General features: G+C 44.4%; 1 long non-coding RNA gene across 1 annotated transcript in view; it reads right to left on the bottom strand.

Annotated features, from left to right (window-relative positions):
• Nucleotides 1–5,589, bottom strand: part of LOC139155162 (uncharacterized) — a 160,742-nt gene extending 155,153 nt beyond the window's left edge. Inside the window, exon 1 of the long non-coding RNA XR_011557038.1 lies at nucleotides 5,334–5,589. This is a non-coding gene — a long non-coding RNA (uncharacterized lncRNA). The remainder of the gene's footprint in view (nucleotides 1–5,333) is intronic.
• Between the last annotated feature and the right edge of the window lie 7,871 nt (nucleotides 5,590–13,460).

The following is a 13,460-nucleotide window of genomic DNA, read 5'->3' on the forward strand; positions in this document are numbered from 1 at the left end:
AGAGAGCGTTACAGTAGTCGAGTCTCGAGGTGATGAGGGCATGAGTGACTGTGAGCAGTGAGTCCCGGTCCAAATAGGGCCTCAACTGGCGCACCAGGCGAACCTGGGCAAACGTCCCCCTTGCCACAGCTGAAAGATGTAGCCATGCGGCTGCAAAGCTTGCCAAACTGCTCCCCACCTTCTCTGCCATGCCTACTACTTTTATCCAGAGGTGCTGGCCGGCAGGGACAGGGAAGCCGTTCTGGAAAACTTTGCAGGTACATACAAAGATTGCCGGACCGGCTCCCTCTCTCCCTGCCAGCCAGCACCTCCTGAAGTGTCTCCTAGGTCAGCAGAGGCACCGCAAGCCCCCCTGTGTCTCATTTTGGGCCTAGAAAGCCTTCCTACATCCCCCAGGGGCCAAAAGGGGCAGGGGGGACTCTGGAAGCAGCGGTGGGTTGTGACTGACCTTGCTACCAGTTTGCTTCCTTCTGCAAAGTGTGGCAAAAAAAGAAGAAGAACAAAGCAAAAACCAGATGGCAGCCACATGTACAATGCTGGAACTCGGCTTTTGCACATGCACAGCAGGAAAGACATTTAATTTTTTTTAAAAATAACCTACCCAAAACAAAATGTTGATGCATGTGCAGTGCTGAAAACCTGATTTCTGTGCATGCTCAGAAGAAGAAAAAAATAAAGAATTTTCCCCAAATCAAAAAATATTCAAAACAAATTTGGGGAAAAAAATGTTGGCCCCTGGGAATTGGTACCAGGGCAGTGATGTTACTGGTGGACTGGACTGGACAAGTAGGAATCCGCCCCTCTTTTAAAGACTAGATACTATGGCATTTCGATACTAGATTTAGATTAGATTTAGATTTATTGGATTTATATGCCGCCCCTCTCCACAAACTCGGGGCGGCTCACAACAACAATAAAACAGTACATAATAACAAATCCAATGCCCACCAATCTAATTACAGTTTAAAATTAATAAATTCATAAAACAATCCCAATGTATATAAAAATAGACACACAGTCAATCAATCAATGGCAAAACAACATGGGCAAGGGGGAGATGTTTAGTTCCTCCATGCCTGACGGCAGAGGTGGGTCTTAAGGAGTTTACGAAAGGCAGGGAGGGTGGGGGCAATCCTAATCTCAGGGGGGAGCTGGTTCCAGAGGGTCAGGGCCCCCACAGAGAAGGCTCTTCCCCTGGGTCCCGCCAGACGGCATTGTTTGGTCGACGGGACCCGGAGAAGGCCGACTCTGTGGGACCTAACCGGTCGCTGGGATTCATGCGGCAGGAGGCGGTCCCGAAGATATTCTGGTCCGGTGCCATGAAGGGCTTTATAGGTCATAACCAACACTTTGAATTGTGACCGGAAACTGATCAGCAACCAATGCAGACTGCGGAGTGTTGGAGTGATATGGGCATACTTAGAGACGCCCATAATTGCTCTCGCAGCTGCATTCTGCATGATCTGAAGTTTCTGAACACTTTTCAAAGGTAGCCCCATGTAGAGAGCGTTACAGTAGTCGAGCTTCGAGGTGATGAGGGCATGAGTGACTGTGAGCAATGACTCCCGGTCCAAATAGGGCCGCAACTGGCGCACCAGGCGAACCTGGGCAAACGCCCCCCTCGCCACAGCTGAAAGATGTTTCTCTAATGTGAGCTGTGGATCGAGGAGGACGCCCAAGTTGCGGACCCTCTCTGAGGGGGTCAATAATTCCCCCCCCAGGGTAATGGACAGACAGATAGAATTGTCCTTGGGAGGCAAAACCCACAGCCACTCCGTCTTGTCTGGGTTGAGTTTGAGTTTGTTGACACCCATCCAGGCCCCAAGAGCCTCCAGGCACCGGCACATCACTTCCACTGCTTCGTTGACTGGACATGGGGTGGAGATGTACAACTGGGTATCATCGGCATATTGATGATATCTCACCCCATGCCCTTGGATGATCTCACCCAGCGGTTTCATGTAGATATTAAATAGCAGGGGGGAGAGGACCGACCCCTGAGGCACCCCACAATGGAGAAACCTAGAGGTCGACCTCTGACCCCCCACTAACACCGACTGCGACCGACCAGAGAGGTAGGAGGAGAACCACTGAAGAACAGTGACTCCCACTCCCAACCCCTCCAGCCGGCGCAGAAGGATACCATGCTCGATGGTATCGAAAGCCTCTGAGAGGTCAAGGAGCACCAGGACAGAGGACAAGCCCCTGTCCCGGGCCCGCCAGAGATCATCCATCAACGCGACCAAAGCAGTTTCCGTGCTGTAGCCGGGCCTGAATCCAGACTGTTGAGGACCTAGATAATCGGCTTCTTCCAAGGACCGCTGGAGTTGGAGTGCCACCACCTTCTCAACAACCTTCCCCATGAAGGGAAGGTTGGAGACTGGACGGTAGTTATTAAGCACGGCTGGGTCCAGGGAAGGCTTCTTGAGGAGGGGGCGCACAAGTGCCTCCTTATAAAGGGGCGGAAAGGACCCCCTCCCCAAGGAGGCATTGACAATCTCCTGGACCCAGCTCCGTGTCACTCCTCAACTGGCCGAAACCAGCCAAGAGGGACACGGATCCAGTAAACAGGTGGCGGAATTCACAGCTCCAATGGCCTTGTCCACTTCATCAGGTGTCACCAAGTCAAACTCCTCCCAGACAGATGGACAAAGACGTTTAGCCCCAGTCACCTCGACTGACTCGTTGTCAGTTGACTCTGTTTTACAATTGGAGTCGAGGTCCGCTCGGATCTGAGCGATTTTTTCAGCGAAAAACGTGTTAAAATCCTCGGCACTACTCTGCAAGGGCTCCCCAACCCCCCTCTGATTAAGAAGGGAGCGGGTTACTCTAAACAGAGCGGCCGGGCGGGATTCCGCTGATGCAATCAAGGCGGCATGATACGCGCATCTTGCCGCCTTGAGCGCCACTTTGTAAGTCTTAATATGAGCTCTTACAAGTGTTCGGTCGGATTCGGACTTACTCTTCCTCCATCGCTTCTCTAGACGTCTCTTCTGGTACTTCAACACCCGGAGCTCCTTGTTGAACCATGGAGCTCTACAGGGTCTAATGCCATGGAGAGGTCGCAACGGCGCAATCCGGTCAAGAGCCTCCACTGCAGCCTTGTTCCAGGCCTCAGCAAGAGACTCTGCCGAACTGTGGACAAGTGTATCTGGAATAACCCCAAGCGCCGTCTGGAAACCTTCTGGATCCATCAGGCGTCTGGGGCGGAACCTCCTAATTGGTTCCACCTCCCTGCGGGGAAGGATTGGAGCCAGGAAGTTAAGCCGCAGTAGGAAATGATCTGACCACGACACAGGCAACATTTCTAAGCCCCTTAATCTCAGATCATTACTCAATTGCTCAGAGAGGAATATCATATCGGGTGCGTGTCCACCCTCGTGAGTCGGACCCTGAACTAAACACTGTTAATTTCAAAATACTATAGTCTTTTAAAAAATAAAATCCTGTATGTAGAGGTTTGTGACTAGCATTGTGGAATTTTACCTTTATAAATTTGAAGGAGTCCCTGAGACTATCTAGCCCAACCCCTCCTCTCTGCAGCAATCCCAGTTAAAGCTTCTCTGACTGATGGCGGCTCTGTCTTTGCATTCAGAGAATCCAGGAAGAGGAGACTGAACTTCTCTGCTTTACTACCCTTTGACCTCTGCCTCCCAGCAATTTGCTTCCTTGCAGCAAAGAGTAAACAGCCAGTTTTAGTTGTAGCTTCAGCACAGACTGATTAACACAAGCAGCTGCCCCACCATCAGCTGTTTCAGGCCTAGAGATTCGCATTTCTCCCTCCGTGTGCCCCATTTTCCACCCTTTCCGATCCCCACTGCCCAGAAAATGGAGCGTGCAGAGGTGGCAATAGGCTACGGGAATCCTTGCAGCCTGAAACAGCTGATGAGGCTGATCCAACCCACAATTATCTGCTTGTGCTAATCAGGCTGTGCTGAAGTGGGCTGCTTGCTGCAAGGAGGCAAATTTCTGGAAGGCAGAGGTAGATTCCCCCCCCCCTTTTTTTCACTCCCCAAAAAAGGTAAGTGTATTTGATAGTCTTGAGCATCTTATACTATGTTTATCCTTCCCTGAAGTTGATGTAGATTTTTTGCAAATTCTCCTCCAAGCTTGTTGCTTTTCCTTAAGTTGGAGTCTCCCCAAGCCAGAACGTCCACTTCCTGGGATTCTTATGGCTGCCTTTGCCTCCTTTCCAAGAATATCTCCCTACTGATTCATATTCTGTTTCCAGTTAACTACGATTTTGAGGTCATTTTCACAAACATGCATGTCAAGTTTGGTGTCCCTCATCTTTCTTCCAGTCCATCATTAATGTTCTTATATGAGACTCTATTGTTACTCAAGTCCTAGTTGCTTTAAAAAAAGATGTTTTTCTACTGATTTTTGATTGTGCACCCTTCTCTATGGAAATCATAAATATTTTTTCTGCACACTTGATATTCTGCTCATTAAATTTTATCTTATTCACAAAGGTAAAAAAACAAGCTTTAGAAAACTGAACTTTTACAAAGACAAAGCAAAATTGGACAAAACTTTTTTTAAAAAATATGCATTAAAAACAGACAAAACCACACACACATATATTGTCCCCCACTGAATACTAGAACAGGGGTCCTCAAACATTTTAAACGGGGCAGATTGACAGCCCCTCAGACAGTTGGGGGAATTTTTTCTCCTCCCTAAGCTCACTCCGAGGAATCTATTTACTTAATAAGACACCTCCCCCCAAAGAGAAAAAGAGCACAAACTTTCTTGCCACTTGCCTAACTTCATTACAACAACAGGTTCTGGCTCCTCAAAATAGGCCATTAAAAAAAAGAAGGAAAGAAACAGGATTTCCTTCAAAATAACTCCTGATCACAGAACACAGAAGTCACGAGAGGCTGAGAGAAGTTGTCAATCAAGGCCCCTCCCTTCTCTTCTCTAGGGGCCCACATGGGTCCTTCCCCTTCGGTTCCAGCCAAAGGCTTCTGGCTTTGCAGAGCTGTGAGTGGCTGTCAGCAGGGGGGGGCGGCCAGGGAAAGGAAGGGAGACCAGCCTCCTTTTAGTTATTTGGGATTTTAAGCCAGAAGGAGAATTCAAACTGTTTTGGGTTCTGCCACACTTGTGCATATGTATCCATACACATGAAAGATTCAAAAATTGTCCAGCAACCAATTGGGTGGATGTACTTTATATATGGCAAGAACCAAAGCAGTGGGTTCAGGCATTATAGGTGGATGCACTTGAATTAGGGTTAGCCAACTTCAGCTGGTTTTGAAAAAGCTAGGAGACATGGAGACACGTCCCCCACCCACCCACCCACTTTTAGAAGCAGCCCCTCCCCTACTCACCCACTGGAAGCAGCTGTGTCATCAGAAGGGCAGCTCAACCAGTGACAGAAGTGCTGCTGGAGTGGATTCTTGAGGGAAGATAACGCCAACTATGAGGGGCAGGGCAAGGGACAGGGTTTAATTCCACCACTCCATCCACTGGATACTTTGCATTGGTGGGCCATATCCAGCCCTTGGACTGTAGTTTGAGGGTCCCTGTATTAGAACATAGAATAATAGAGTTGGAAGGGACTTTGGAGGTCTTCTAGTCCAACCCGCTGCCTAGGCAGGAGACCCTACACCACTTCAGACAAATGGTTACCCAACATCTATAAAACTTCCAGGGTTGGATCATTTGCAACTTCTGGAGACAAACTGTTCCACTGATTAATTGTTCCGTCAGTTCTAAATTGCTTCTATCCTTGTTTAGTTTCCACCCATTGCTTCATGTCCTGCCCTCCGGTGCTTTGACTCCCTCTTCTCTGTGGCAACCCCTGAGATACTGGAGGACTGTTATCTTGTCTCCCCTGGTCCTTCTTTTCATTAAACTAGCCATGCCCAGTCCCTGCAACCGTTCTTCATATGTTTTAGCCTCCAGTCCCCTAATCCTCTTTGTCGCTCTTCTTCACACTCTTTCTAGAATCTCCAGATCTTTTTTACATTCTGGCAACCAAACCTGAATGCAGTATTCCAGGTTTGGCCTTAAAAAGTCATTATAAAGGGGTATTAACACTTTAGATTATCTTGATTCTCTCCCTCTGTTTATGCAGTGTAGAACTGTGTTGGGTTTTTTCGCAGTGCTGCACATGGCTGGCTCATATTTAAATGGTTGTCCACTAGGACTCCAAAGATCCTAGTGATAATAGAGACATGCATGGGTTTTAAAACTGTTTTAAATTGCTTGGAACTGTTTTTAGGGGTTTTTACATTTTACATTCAATTTACAGGAGTTTCTTATCTACCATAGGCCGCAATCATTATCTCTGATCCAGCCAATATCTGATTCATCCAATGATTAAATATCTTTGTTCCATTCTTAATAATAATACATGCCCTTCAAATTTTAATTAGGATCTTCTCCAACAACTGCATTCCACTCCCCAAAGTTATAGGAGCTCCTGTAAATTGAAACATGAGGACTCTTAAGATTTGTTTTCCAGTTAAATATGAGAAGTCCATTCCTCCATCTCCCTCGATCTTCTTGAAAGGATCATTTCATCAGTCCTCAGTTCTCTCCACTTTGAGTCTTCAGGATCCATAGCCTCTCTAGACATCTCCAAGCAGCCTGCCTTCAAAGCAGACTCCTTCTTCAGGGATGCCAGTAGCAAATTAAGTTCCAGTCCATTTGGCCATCCACTCATCCCTCCCTCCCTCCTTCCAATTCAACAATTGTTGATTGCTTCCTATTATCATCTTTACATTGATTTAAAACAATTGTTATATCAAACTTTTAAAGTGAAGTTTCAAATAAGGCTTGCAAATTGAGAGATTTATATTTTTTAAATCACATCAAAGTAGCTTTAAAAATTGATGACCAATGGCAAATTGTTATTTATAACTTTCAGGCTTCATAGGAAAAGTTAAGAAAGATTAATTTTTTTGTGAATCCTTTATTGAAATCCAGTTCTATCAGTCATCCCTCCCTCCCCCCCGCTCCCTCCCTCCCTCCCTCCATCCAATTCAACAATTGTTGATTGCTTCTTATTATCATCTTTAAATTGATTTAAAACAATTGTTATTACATTAAACTTTTAAAGCGAAGTTTCAAATAAGGCTTGTAAATTGAGAGATTTATATTTTTAAATCACATCAAATTAGCTTTTTAAAAATTGAGGACCAATGGCAAATTGTTATTTATAACTTTCAGGTTTCATGGGAAACGTTAAGAAAGATTAAAATCATTTTGGTATTACTGTACTTTGAAGACAATTCTTGTCCACTTACTTATCATGTCATCCAACCCTCAGGTTTCTAATCACAACACACAATTGTTTGTGAGTCCTTTACTGAAATCCAGTTCTATCACCAGAGTTCCCATAATCTAGTGCATTTTTTGAACCAAGATTTCAAAGAGGTAAGTAAGAAAAAAAGGTTTTGCCCACTGCTAGCCCCCAGGAGCACTCTGCAGACCCCCAAACCCTCTGCACACCTGTTTTCACATGGAGCTGGCCTTAGGGAGGCCAAAAATGGCTGCATTTGGTGTATATGATGCCCCAACATGTCCACCCTCTTTTTTTTGGGGGGGGGGGAAAGTGCATCACTGAAAAATATGGTATTTAGGAAGTGTAATGTGTAATGATAGCTGAGAATGACACTAGAGATGAGGAGAAGAGAGGCTGCCTAGGGAAAGATCAGATAAGAGGGAAGAATCCTAAAGCTGCATAATGGGAGAGAAGGAAACTCAAACAGGATCCTGGCTGACTTCAGGCTGAAAAAAAAGTTGGTGGGAAATTTGATCTTTCAGATTTGCAACATTTGGTTAATGTTGCATTGCAATCAAGAAGAATTAGCACATCTGGAGGTGTTTTCCATCAGGATGACAAGGGAGAAGATTAGCCTGGAACCTTTCTTCTTGATAAACCTATGCTTTCTGGGAATCTACCTGTGGTTTCTAAAGAGTTAATGAATCATCTTTTTTCCCCTCTCTGTTCATTTTGTTTCTCATCTGCTCTAGAATATTCTCTATAATTGACCAATTGTGTCAATTATATTTTCTCTACATTTTGTCAGTATAGGATTGACTATTTTTCTCAAACTTTTTCATTCACTTTTGAAGATAATGGCAGAATTATTTAACCATATTTTCAAATAGATAACTGTAAAACAAAGATTCAATACAGGATAAGAAACAGTTTTCTGTATTTCAAATTCCTGGATGTTCCCATTCTAGTTTCATCCCTTTCTGGAGAAGAATGAATATTGGAATATTTCACAAGAAAAACTGTACTTGGACCAAAATGGAGAGATAAAAGCAGATGTGGTCATTGTCTACTTCTTGGTTCTCCCCAAGGAGGATCCCAGGGGAGAGGATCTGGCATATTTTGAAAGAGAGAGATTTTCTATCAACCAGGATGCTCTTTCACGGCTAAAGTTGCTTAGTAAGGTGGGAGAAATTTTGCTGTCTTTTCTCTGTTTCCCAAAGCCTGAGGTCTCATTTCAAGTGGGGAAAGCCTAGAGTCTCCAGGGTGGTTGGCCTTCCATGCCAGTTGGTGTCATCTAATGGATGTTCTTCAACAGAGAGGACCTCAGTGGAGCAGCTTTGCCATGTTTTATGGAAATCTTTCAAGATCTTACTGGTCAACAGTTTCTTTCTTCATCACAGTTTTATTCTACATTAAAAAAACTGAATGAAATAAAAGTTTCCTAAACCTTTTACATTAAACTTTATTCTCAGATTTAATATGAATATATCGTCATACTTAAATCTTTTTTCTGCAATTCCAACCACCAGACTTTATTAAATATAAAAATACTTTATGGTAATGTTAAATTCCAAAACCAAAAGGGAGGAATTAAATGAAAAATCTGCCAGTTGTTATACCTCCTGCATCTGTTTAGAAGAAGTCAGAGATTTCATATTAACCTCAATGAAGACCAGAGGCTAATTGTCTCCTGCCATTTTCACCTACATTTTCTATAGATGGAGAGTCCTAACGTATTTCCTAACACATTCTCTTTTTTCTGCTCAGTCCCTGCCTGAGTCCAAATGTGTGGAAAGTTGTCATCCTGGATTTGTCAAGAGGGCTCGAGAAGGAGAGCCAGTTTGCTGCTATGACTGCGTTCCTTGTCCGGAGGGGACCTTTTCCACTCAGGAAGGTGGGTGGCCCTGAGGAAAATGGGAGGCTTGGTGGAACTGGATCCATCCAGAACATTTTCATGAAAGTGCAAGTTAACAGGCAGATTGGAGCAAACCATTATTTTTCCTTTATTTGTAACCTACACAATTTGTTATCTAAAAGGACTTAAATCAAAAAGACTTTGAAGGAGGGTTGAGAAGAGACGGGAGGAGGGGGTGGCAGACTGGTCAAGTTTTGCTAACAGCAGAGGAAATATCTCTTCTGCTTTTTAGTTTGGAGAAGTGCTGCTAAGTTTACCTTTCTAGGAACATCTGACATCTTTGAAACTTGATGAATTCTTTCAGGTCCACCTTCTGAAAGACCTAGCAATTCACTGTATATTGGCCTCCCCTTGAAGATCACTGAGAAGGTCCATCATGTGGTGTTGTGGATAGTTTTGGGGGGAACTCCTTACACAAATATTCTGCCCATCATATCGATCCATTGATCAATGAAAATAGAGCTGGAAGGGACTTGGAGGTCTTCTAGTCCAGCCCCCTACTCAAATAGGAGAACCTATATCAGTGATGGTGAACCTTTTTGGCCAACCGAGTGGCCAAAGCAGAACATGCAGATACATGTGCTGGAGCATTGGAAACTCAAAGACTAGCTGGCCAGCGTGAACATGCCTTTTGTGGCCTTTTTGGGGGCCATTTTCTGGCTGTTTCTGGCTGGTTTTCAGGTCAATTTTGGTCCGAAAAATGGCATGAAAACTCTCTTTCTTTTGGCTGTTTCTTGCACCATTTTCCAGGCTGTTTTCAGGCTGTTTCTCAGTGCTCCACTGCCTGCACTGGAAATCAGAAGAACAGCTGGCAATGGCACAGATTCCCAGAGTGAGGGCTCTGCGTGCCACCTCTGACACCCGTGCCGTAGTTTGCCATCCTGGATCTATATCATTTCAGACAAGTGACTGTCTAATATCTTCTTAAGAACCTCCAATATTGAAGAACACAAAACCTCTGGAGGCCAGCTGTTCCACTGGTTAATTGTTCTCACTGTTAGGAAGTTTTTCCTTAATTCCATATTGCTTCCAGGTATTACAGGATACTGTAGGCATCCTATAGATTAACTGCCATGGGGCAGGAGTCCGGATATTTGCCTAAAAAGATATTAGGATTCATTATTAACCTTTATTAATGTAAGTTCCTATGAAACTTCCACACATTACATAGAAAATAATTAACATTCTATCACTCCCCTCAACTTCATATACCTAGCTACATTTTTAAAATATCCCTCTTAGATCTTTTGAATGTAACCGTTTAGAAATACTTCTGGTATTTCTTGTAAACAAAATATTAAGGAAATATTGCTTTTTATTTTTCAGATACTGAAAAATGCACCAAGTGTCCAGATGATAAATATCCAAATGAGGACAGAGTCCAATGTATCCCCAAAGTTATAACCTTCTTGTCTTATGAAGAACTTTTGAGCATCATCCTGGTCTCTTTTGCCCTACTCTTCTTCCTAACCACTGGCCTCATATTATTCATGTTCATTAAGTACCGAGAAACCCCCATTGTCAAAGCCAACAACCGGGACCTCTCCTACATCCTCTTGGTCTCCCTCCTGTTTTGCTTCTTGTCTTCTTCTCTCTTCATTGGTCAACCAAGGAAAGCCACCTGCCTTCTCCGACAGACAGTTTTCAGCATCATCTTCTCAGTTGCAGTTTCTTCTCTCTTGGCCAAAACTGTCATGGTGGTGCTGGCTTTTCTGGCCACAAAACCAGGAAGCCGTGTGAAGAGATGGTTGGGGAAGAGCTTGGCCAACTCCATCATCCTGTCTTGTTCTGCTGTCCAAATGGTCATCTGCTCCATCTGACTGGGAATTTCTCCCCCGTTCCCTGACTCTGACTTCCACTCCCAGCATGGAGAGATCATCCTGCAATGCAACGAAGGGGCTGTTGTCATGTTCTACGTCACCCTCAGCTACATGGGCTTCCTGGCTGCCATCTGCTTCACAGTGGCTTTCCTGGCCAGGAATCTGCCTGGGGCCTTCAACGAAGCCAAGCTGATCACCTTCAGCATGTTGGTCTTCTGCAGTGTCTGGGTGACTTTTGTGCCCACCTACCTGAGCACCAAAGGGAAATACATGGTGGCTGTTCAGATCTTCTCCATCCTGGCCTCCAGTGCTGGTCTGCTGGGTTGCATCTTCATCCCCAAGTGCTACATTATCCTTCTGAGGCCAGACATGAACACAAAGGAGCATCTCACAGCCAGAGCAAATGTAAAAACATGATATAGAACATCATTGTGATATTGGAAAAATTGTCAATGTGGCTTTTATTTGATTTCCATTTAGGTAGTATGCAGAAGTCCAAGAAAACCATATCTATATGTTTTGAAATGGGAAATTGTTGAACGATGGGAATTCTTGCAGCTCTTTCCCCTTTCAATAAATATTGCTAAAGAGAGCTCTGTAAAATTCAGAGGATTTCAGTTGTTCAGCAACAGCTACTAAATGTGAAAGCTTATAAAAAATAATGTAGACACTTGTTCCTCTTGACAGCAGCTAAAAGTGTTTGTGAGAGAGAATGAGTAGTAAAAGAGGTCAGGACGAAGCTGTTGGGACCAAGTACCATCCTGGTTGCCTGATCCTCTCTGTGAGAATGCCAGAACGACCTGAAATGTCAGGTTTGATCGGTTCTCAGCTTGGAATGGAAATCTTCATCCCTCTTATATAATTCTTTCTTTTTAAAAAGTTTTCTTTGTATTTTTATATAATTCTTTATTGATTTCCTGATAAAACCTCCTTTGCAGAAAGTGTTCAGCAGAACAGCTGTTTGGGATTTCAGTTTAAGATTATTATTATTTTGTTTCTGTACTTTGCACCAAAATAAAAAAACGTAAATTAAAAAATAAAGTTTCTAATGAAATTTCCACTAATTTTTTTATTTCAAGCAGAGAAATAAAATAGCAGTACAGTAGATATTTTTTTCCAAAAAGACAGAGAAACTGCACTCATTTGTTATTTTGATTTCTGCCTTGCTTCTAATCAAATTAAAATATAAAACTCCCGCTGCTCCTTCTCCTAAAAACACACGTGCAGGCAGAGTGGAAGGGGATGAAAAGGAACGAATCCTCCGATTGGCTGATAGGAAAGTGTCCCCTGCATCCAAAAGGCCAAGGCGAGAGTCCTTTTGAGCCTTTCCATGAAAGGGCCAGGGAGAAAAGGCAGCACCGAATGGCTGGGGGGGAAAGGGGGGGCAGAAGGCTGGGGACGAAACAGGCTCGAAGAAGCGGAGGAGGCAAAAAGTCCCATTCTGGCTCCAGCCACCCTCCTGATCAAGTCAGTGGAACTGCAGATGTATTGGAATAGTCACCTCTGTACGGACTTTGGGAAAAGGTGCTGTGTCTGTTTAAATGCTGGCCTTTTCTAGCTAAATCCCTCTCACCTGCGTTTACTGTATTTAAGTACAGTTTGCTGTCTCTACCTTGTTGCTCTTTCCCCCCCTTCTCTTCTCCTCCTTACTTCACAGTCATGATGGCACATTAGGTGCCCCCTTGTATGGAATGTTTTATTATTAGGTAAGGAACCTTCTTTCTTTGCACAGTTTCTTTGCTGTTGTCCCACAAAGGTAATGCGTATTTTATGGATTTGCTTTTGAATAAACCTTTTAACTTTTGTATCAGAGTTTGAACACTCAACAAGAGGGGCCGTCACCATGAATTCATCTGGTTTATAGTCGCCCCTAAGATGTCAGAAGCCGTCATATTGGACCTAGCCTGGTTAGAAAAATGGACCACCCACCATAAGATGGGAGGCTGGGTACCAAAAGTTAACCCTGCCCATTGGTTCCATTCCTCCACCAGAAACCTGTGGGAGGAAACAGCCCCCTCAAGACACAGCAGAGGCCCCCTTTGCTGCTGCAGCGAAGGAGGCCATTCCCCTAGACCTCATGAAGGTGCCACTTGAGTCCCGGGACTTGGAAGGGGTGTTTAGTGAGGAAGATTGCAAAGCGTTCCCCCCTCACCGGCCAACAGACTGTGCAATAGAATTTGAACCAAGGGAGACTCTTCCCAAACCCCAAATGTGCTCCATGACACCGAACGAACTGGAGGAACTGAATAAATACATAGATATGAATTTGGAAAGGAGTTTTATTCAGGCTGCGGAGTCAAGAGTGGGGAGGGAGGGGAGGTTGCATGGGAGGGAAAGACACTCGACACAACACGTTCTTTCCAGAGATTCAAGGTCATCCTTTGTTCGGCATGCATAGAAGCAAAAAATCAGTGAAAATCACCAAAATCTCTCTTGTGCATGCGTCCTCACACGAGATTTGGCTTCCGGTGCATGTGCAGAATTTGAATCT

Source organism: Erythrolamprus reginae (genome assembly GCF_031021105.1).
Source record: "Erythrolamprus reginae isolate rEryReg1 chromosome 13 unlocalized genomic scaffold, rEryReg1.hap1 SUPER_13_unloc_2, whole genome shotgun sequence".
NCBI lineage: Eukaryota > Metazoa > Chordata > Lepidosauria > Squamata > Dipsadidae > Erythrolamprus > Erythrolamprus reginae.